Below are 8,135 nucleotides of genomic sequence, written 5' to 3'. Positions count from 1 at the left end.
TGAGCATTCTGACTTGTAAAAAATAAATCAAACAAAAGGTTTATCATGTCAAAATTACACGTAACATTTATCACTATAAACATGGAGATGAGACTGACAATATATAAATTAATCATCAAATCATAAATGTTAAAAATAGAGCATAAACAAATGAAATTTCGAAAATTTAATTGATCACATTCTTTCTTACTTGTTATAGGCCTCTGCAAGAAGTAACTTCCACATACAGAAGATGTATATCCAGTTCTTTAACCCAATGTTGGAAACCTACAAAGCAATAAAACATAATAGATATGAAACTAAAGATCGAATAGCAACTCACTGACCGACTCTTTCATTTTCCTTGACACAAACAACGATTTGCAATTGATGATGGGACCTATCCTTATTTCCTCTCCCGGATAATGCCAAATAAATAATTTTAGACTGTATTGTTCACATGCATGAAGAGTACAAAGCAATCAGGGTCATATGAAAGTTGATGAATGCTACCTGCTAATACTCACTCTTTCAGTTCATTGGAACAGATAACCACTTGTCTTTGACCATTACAGAAACCATGTGCCTCATTACTGAAACCCCGAATCAATAATGATTTTGTCGCCATTGCCTGTATCTACTATTAGTGGACAGTAACATCTTTTCAAAAGCTGCACACATTTTCTGCATTTTTTCATTAGAGTATCTACTATTAGTGGACAGTAACATCTTTTCAAAAGCTGCACACATTTTCTGCATTTCCTGTCGCTTTTCATTAGATTCTGTATGAAACTTGATCCAGGGGTGACCTGTAGCAACAAAAAAACAAACGGTTAGAAAAACCATATATGAAAATGGTTGCATATTGAGAGATATAAATATATAAAACCTAAAGGACTTTGACAGATTTAATGTAACCTTGCTGGTAAAGAACCTTTAGAGCGCCATTAGTGGAGATGGCATCTGGCAACAGATTGTCAAAGACAAATACCTATCCAACGGACATCTGGTTAGCTGGATTAGAGAGGGCGCTCCAGGAAAAAAGGTAACTTCATATATTTGGAGGAGCATGATGCAAATCAAGCATTGGCCCATAGGCAACTTAAGATGGGAGGTTGGTAAGGGGACTCTGGTAGAGATTGGACTGTCTTTGATCAAAGGTACGTCCAGCTCACATACTGTCTATTCCTTCCATTAGAACTCTTCATCTCAATGGCTTCTTTCCATTGAAGGATATTTGTGTCAAACATAGTTCACACAGGGTGTCACACCATGGTTAGACGGAGGGGAGGTTGGGCTCTCTGGTTCACTTGCCGTCGAGTGGGATCAATATGTTCTGCAATTAGTATTTGCGGGTATCACACTTTCACAGGTTGAGGGCTCTTTGACTTGGGATGGCTGCATGAAAAATGGACAGATCTCTGTCTGGAAAATATATAAACACAGCTCTTTGGGCAGTAATAAGGAGTTACAAGCAAGCTGGCTACATAAATCTTGGCACTGGGAGATCCCTATCCAACTAAAATGCTTTGTATGGCTGGCTGTACATAATAGGATTCTGACCTGGGATAATCTCCTTAAAAGGGGATTCAATGGCCTGGGACAATGTGTATTGTGCTGTGAACAGTCAGAAGACGTACAGAACCTTTTTCTACATTTCCCATTTACTTCTTCTATTTGGATTGGGGTTGTTCAATTGTTTTGCATTCATGCTGGATGGGAGTCTGGGACAAGACAACACTGGAGGACTGTCTCTCCCATTGGTTTGTGGTCAATAAAGAATATCGTGCACTGCCATTTTACATACTATGGGGCATTTGGAGGGCTAGAAATGTGATGATTTTCAAACTCAATGTTCCTATCACTAGAAGGACATGTCTCAATACAGCTGCTTACATTATGGAAATAGGACCTCTGAAGGAGAGGCCAATTAGTAGGCATTGCCAGTTTAAGATGATTTGGGAAAAATTTCCAGTGGATCTATTCGATGGCAAGGTATGTGGCAGTAGAGCCTACATTGTTCTGAGGCCGGGTACACACTTCCACTTCAGCTAGTACAGTGGTGAGGGTACAAACGATAGAGCGGAACTATTGGCTGTATGGGGGGTTTTATATTGTGCTAAGTGGCTGGAGATTGAAGAAATTAACATATTTGGGGACTCAAAGTGATATTAGATTGGGTGCTGATAAGATCCTCCTTTGCACCGCCCCCTCTCACATATTGGATGAGTTGCATTAGGATGCTGATCAGTACATTCCAGAGAACCTCTTTCACACACATTTACAGAGAACAGAACTCTATGGCAGATGGGCTTTCTAAAGAAGGATGCAGTGGTTACCCTGGTAAGATCAAATTTTCAGCTTTTTGCAGGGGATTCTACAGCACACAGGGATCATCACAATATGACGGTTTCTTTTTGCCTCTTTATTTCACTCTGTCAATTTTGGACCTTTTTACACAGATGATAGTTGTTGTAATCTTTTTTGATGACAGGTTGGACTTATGAAGGCACATGTTGTAATGAGGCCTATATGAATACTGCACACTGGACATGAGATTGTACTAATGTATAACAAAGGTTTTCATAGGGTCATAGAACAATGCTTTTGTTTAATTATGCACGGCTGTAGCGAACCTGATATGTAAAAAAAATAAATGGGAAAGAACTATGTACTAAAAAACTACTTTATTAATGAAAGTTAGTGTGTCTTTTTCTTTTGAAAAAAAATATAATAAGTATTGTAGACAATGAAAAAGTCTTACTTAAAACTTCTTCAGGAGAAAATCTCTTTTCCGCGTTCCTTGAAAGCATCCTTGACAACAAATCCTTCGCTGGTTTCGAGATGGACTGCCACTTTTCAGAACAAGAATCCAATTGAACTTCTTTTATTGCTTTGTATAGAGATTCCATTGAGTCCCCATTGAATGGTAATTTCCCTGTGAAGAGTTCGTGCAGGAGGATGCCAGCAGCCCACACATCAACCTTCTCTGAATACGTCCCTGTCCAAATTTCAGGGGCCATATATGCAGGGCTGCCAGAAAAACCAGCTAAGGCTTGACCTGTTTGAATGCAAAAAAGCCCTATTAATTAAATACATAAAATAATTCCAAGTTATTAATAAGATAATGCCATTTGCAAAACTGATTACAGTTTAGTGTAGAAATAAATACCTTTTTTGGTTCGGGCAGACAAACCGAAATCAACCAGCTTCAACTGCCCAGTATTGGTTAGGAGAATATTTTGTGGTTTTATGTCTCTATGGACAACTCCCATCTCGTGACAGTATTTGATCACTGACATCAAATTTTTAATGACTTTTGCCGCCTGGTATTCAGAGTAGCAACCTTTTTTGGACATTTGATCACCTAGCGATCCCCCCTGGCATAGTTCCATCAAAAGATGAAAACAATTTGCATCTTCATAAACACCATGCAATGTAACAATATTTGGATGGCCCGAAAGATGCTGCATAATCTCAATTTCTTTACGGACATTGTCTTGGTCCCTTTTATGCAAAGTTTTACAAGCTAGTATCTCTCCAGAGACCTTGTTCTTGCAAAGTCTGACCACACCAAATGTGCCCCGTCCTAATTCTGGGCCCAACTCATAACCCATTTCAAGACTTTTTTTCATAGTGGCAGCATCGATACAACAAACCCTTCTCTTTAATCTCATCTCTCGTGAATTTTTCCCTAGAGTAGGTGCTGCAACCGTTGTCGGATGTAAATGATGGGAACCCTTACTCTGTTGTTTGGCAGAATCAATACAATCAACCTTTCTCTTTAACCTCGTTCCTGGTAATTTTTTTTCTGCAGGTGCTGCAACTGTTGTCGGATGGAAATGATGGGAATCATTTCTCTGCTGTTTGGCAGCATCAATACAACCAACCTTCCTCTTTAGACTCGGAGTAGGTGTTGCAACTGTTGTCAGATGGGAATTATGAGAATCCTTCCTCTGTTGTTCGGCAGCATCATAGCATGGACGAGCTCCTTGTTTTACATTGGAACCATCTAATGCTGTCTCTTCTTTCCTTTTCCCGCCACATGAATCAATATTCCTATCAACCACACTCTGAGAGGCTCCCATAATAATCACTGGAGAACAATCAAAGTCTAATCACTGGAGGAGGACAATCAAGATTTGCAGACACTAGAAATAAATTCACTGGGAGAATATCAGTCGTTGTTCCTCTCTGCTTTACATGTAACCCTGAAATTTCTTGCCAAAACCTCTTTCTAGCATGCACCAGAACGTGCAATTGCATATAACTGAATCTTTTTTGGCTAAAATCTCATTTCTATCATCCACCACCTTTTTCTACAGGAAAAAACAACAGACTTTTATTAAAAACAAAAGTTGTTACATTTGTCATAGATCTGTTACAAACCATTAAAGCCTACATGAATGCCAACAGCAGGGTTAGCATATAAATCTCATCAGAAAATGAGGATGACTTTTTTTATTCAGGAGAAGAAAACAGAACATGTCATTAGAGAAAATGTTTTGTATACATCATAGAACCTGTTCAGTAATTGGCAACTGTCGTACATAAAAGAACTAGACTGCTTCAATCTAAGATAGACAAAAAACCTCCCTGAAACTTTCAAAGACATGATATGTTACTAAACAGGGGATTCCTTCAGGACAGAGTTCAATGATCTTCAAAGGAACACTGTCATTTGAATTTCGCATGGACACAAAAACAGAGAGAGTTCAGAAAAACAAAAAAGGATAAACCCAGCAGTGAAACAGATGTTGTAGGAACCTATAAAGCACAGAGACAGAAGAAAATAATAAAATATTACTAAATCACAAAAAAACCATGACTTTGGACAGCCCTCTACAGAATTTTGAACTCTTTCGGTTGTAGATTATAAACCAAGAGAAACATAAGAGTTTTAGAGGGACATCCCAAGTCCACAGATGTGCAGAGAGACCAGCGTGAGGGAGAAAATTGACACCAGAAGTGATATATTCATAAACTTTGAAAGCTGCAATCCTACCATCCATTATGTGACCCCCCCAACCCAATTTGTCCAGACCATAACAGACCGATATAGCAGCTTGACTGAGATTTGCCCTATATGTTTCCCATTCAGCCCCCAGATGGGCCGGAAGCCCAATTTCCCAAGCATGAGACCAAGTTGGATTTGACAAAGGTGCTTGAGGACCCCTCCCAATACTTGCCAACTTTGAAAAACCCCTCTGTTTAAGAGCATATATAACGGGGGCTGATAAAGAGTAACTACTACGCATGCCTTTGATGGCATCCAATCCCACCAATACTGTCTGACCATTCCCAACAGCCCATCGAAGATTACTTTCAAGCCAAGGAATTGCAGTCCCTAGGCTTCTCCATGAGGCAGATTTGTCTGATTTCGAAGTGGCCCCTACCCTGATCCACTCCTCCAAATGACTGTGGCAGATGTATATTTTCTGGATGATACTTTGCCAAAGCCCTTGTTCGCCAAAAATATGCTATAAGCTCACAGCCAGGAGAGCTAAATTGAAGCTTCTAAAATCCAGGATTCCCCAACCCCCTTTTTTTACTAGTCGAGAGATTAAATTTAGGCCAGCAAGGGGAATCCTCCTTCTGTTTCCAAACCCATGCCATAGAAATTTAGACACAATTGATTCTATTTTTTTAATAATGGCTTGGGGTATAGAGAAGATGTGCATCCAGTATATTGGAATACCCTGAAAGACCGCTCTGATCATGATGACTCTGCCTCCTAGAGTAAGCCATTTATGATCCCAGTGAATAACATCTCAAATTTTTGTACAAGCCAATTCCAATCAGAGTTTTTGTATCCACGTGGCTTTAAGTAATATTTGAAACCGATTGATAGTGTACGGATATTTACCTCAAACATTTCTGCAATTATTTTTAACTCCACCAAGTCGCCTTCATTGGATATTAGCTTTGTTTTGTCTTTCTTAATTTTGAGACCAGATGCCTTATAAAATTTCTGAAAAAATTGTGGAAAGCTGCCTATTCTGAGAGTCTAGCAGTTCCTGAACAGAGAATGTCATCCACGAATAATAGATGTGTGAGATGGCAATTTCTAGTAATTCTACATCCTTTAATTTCACCAACCTCCTTCCTAGTTGTTATCCCCCTGCTAAGGGCTTCCATAATGAGGATGAACAATAAAGGAGATAATGTGCATCCTTGTCTCAATGCTCTGTTGATTTTGAAAAAATTGGTGGGCTCTCCATTGATGAGAACAGCCATCGATGCCAATTTGATACAAGCCATAATCCATTGGATGTGTCTGTGTCTAAATCCAATTTTATATAGGATCATAGAGAGGAATTCCCAATCCACACAATCGAATGCCTGGTTGAGGTCAGTCTTCATTAAGCATGAATTTTGTTTCCTAGATTTGACCGAGTGGATTGCTTCTTGAGCTATGGCTACCACGTCCTGGATTCTCCTATTTGACAGAAAACCAAACTGCTCCATCAATATATGAGGAGAGATGATCTTTTTTACACGGTTAGCGATGATCTTTGACATCATTTTATAGATAGAGTTACATAATGAGATTGGCCTATAATCTTTGAAAGACAGAGAAGAATATTTCTTGGGAATAAGAGTATGGAAAGTTGAGTTGCTTGCACTTGGGATTAATCCGGACATTCTGACAGCTTCCATCATCTTGACCGGTTCAGCACCCATCAGGTCAAAGAAAAAGAGAAAGAATTCACTAGGCCATCCATCAGGCCCGGGACTCTAGTCCTTTGCCATCTCGTTAAGGGTTTGGTGCAGCTCGTCCACTGTAACCTGTTCATCCATCATTTCCATGTTCTCTGCATTGACCCATGTTGGAAAGTGATTGACCAATTCCATCTTTTCGGCTATATAGTCCTCCTCCCTCTCCTGGAATTGATTTTTAAAAAATTGATATGCTATTTCTTTTATCTCATTGGAAGATGTATGAATGGTCCCAGCCTCATCTTTGATTGCCCATATTGAGTTGGCTTGTTTTTTTTTTGGAAGCTGCCCGGTGAAATTTTTTTGTATTTCGATCTCCATCTTTTATCCATGCACATCTACTCTTTTGTCTCCAAACTTCTTCCTGTATTTTTAGGATTTTATCCTTTCTTCTTACCAGCTCTAAAATTGCCCGGTGTTGCTGATCTGAGAAGTGGCCAGGGGCGATAGGGTCCTGCAATCTTATTATTTCTTACTCAATAGATAAGAGTTCTTTTCTGAGCTCCATCTTTTTCTTCTTTGTCCAAGCTCGCACCAATTTTTTCAGTCTCTTAAGCTTTTCTAATACAACTTCTGTAGGGTCTGAAATATTAGAATGGGCTGGATCAGTCCAACTCTGTTTGACTAGATCCTGAAAATCTGGTTCTTTAAGCCATATCTGATTGAACTTAAAAGGAATTTTAGATTCGTCTAATTCATCCATCCATTCTAACATGATGGCATCATGATCAGAAATGTCCGAGAAAAATGTCCAAGATTTTATCTGTCCCATTTTTTGGTATAGGAAAGAGTCAACCAAAAGTCTGTCAATTCTTTTAGCTATTCCCTCCATACCCTGCCTTCCGTTGCACCAAGTTGCACATATAGGTTCAGGAACAACATCTCGAAGGAACTTGCGGCTTAGGAGACCTGTAAAATATGTCGCAAGCGGATCCAATTTTGCTCTGTGGCCCCAACATTCATCGGCATTCAAAGAGAAGTTTAAGTCCCCGGCAACAATTAGAGGGTGAATATCCAAAATACCAAAAGAATCAAACAAGTCCCAAAATGTTTTGCGATTGTTGTATGGAGCATATAAGTTCATATTTCAAAGTCGACAGTTCCAGCCTCGAGCACGGCCAGACAAAATTATTCCTGCATTTTACGTGTATGCCTGGAACTTGGAAGTTGAAGATAGAAGGATCCCAGATAGCCGCGATGCCACCCAAATTTCCAGAAGAGCTAGAGGCACACCCGAGCCATGTTGGACAAATTCTTAATAGGATCTCCATTGCTTTCTCCTTATTCATCATTGTTTCTTGTAACAGGACAATCGACGGAAATTTGGAGTTAATGTGGTATTTTAGAAACCTCTTTGCGTGGGCAGACCCCAGCCCTCTCAAGTTTAGTGACATGAGTCTCATTGGGAGTCAGAAGATACGGGATGCGATGCTCTA

The 8,135-nt window shown here is 39.5% G+C and overlaps 1 pseudogene; it reads right to left on the bottom strand.

Annotated features, from left to right (window-relative positions):
- Window positions 1-585: 585 nt before the first annotated feature.
- On the bottom strand, window positions 586-4,067 carry LOC149225403 (serine/threonine-protein kinase PEPKR2 pseudogene; annotated as a pseudogene).
- Window positions 4,068-8,135: the final 4,068 nt, after the last annotated feature.

Source organism: Pinus tabuliformis, chromosome J (genome assembly GCF_031772625.1).
Source record: "Pinus tabuliformis cultivar Carrire ecotype Pingquan chromosome J, CPIR1, whole genome shotgun sequence".
NCBI classification, from domain to species: Eukaryota; Viridiplantae; Streptophyta; class Pinopsida; order Pinales; family Pinaceae; genus Pinus; species Pinus tabuliformis.
This window is presented reverse-complemented; position numbering and strand designations above follow the sequence as displayed.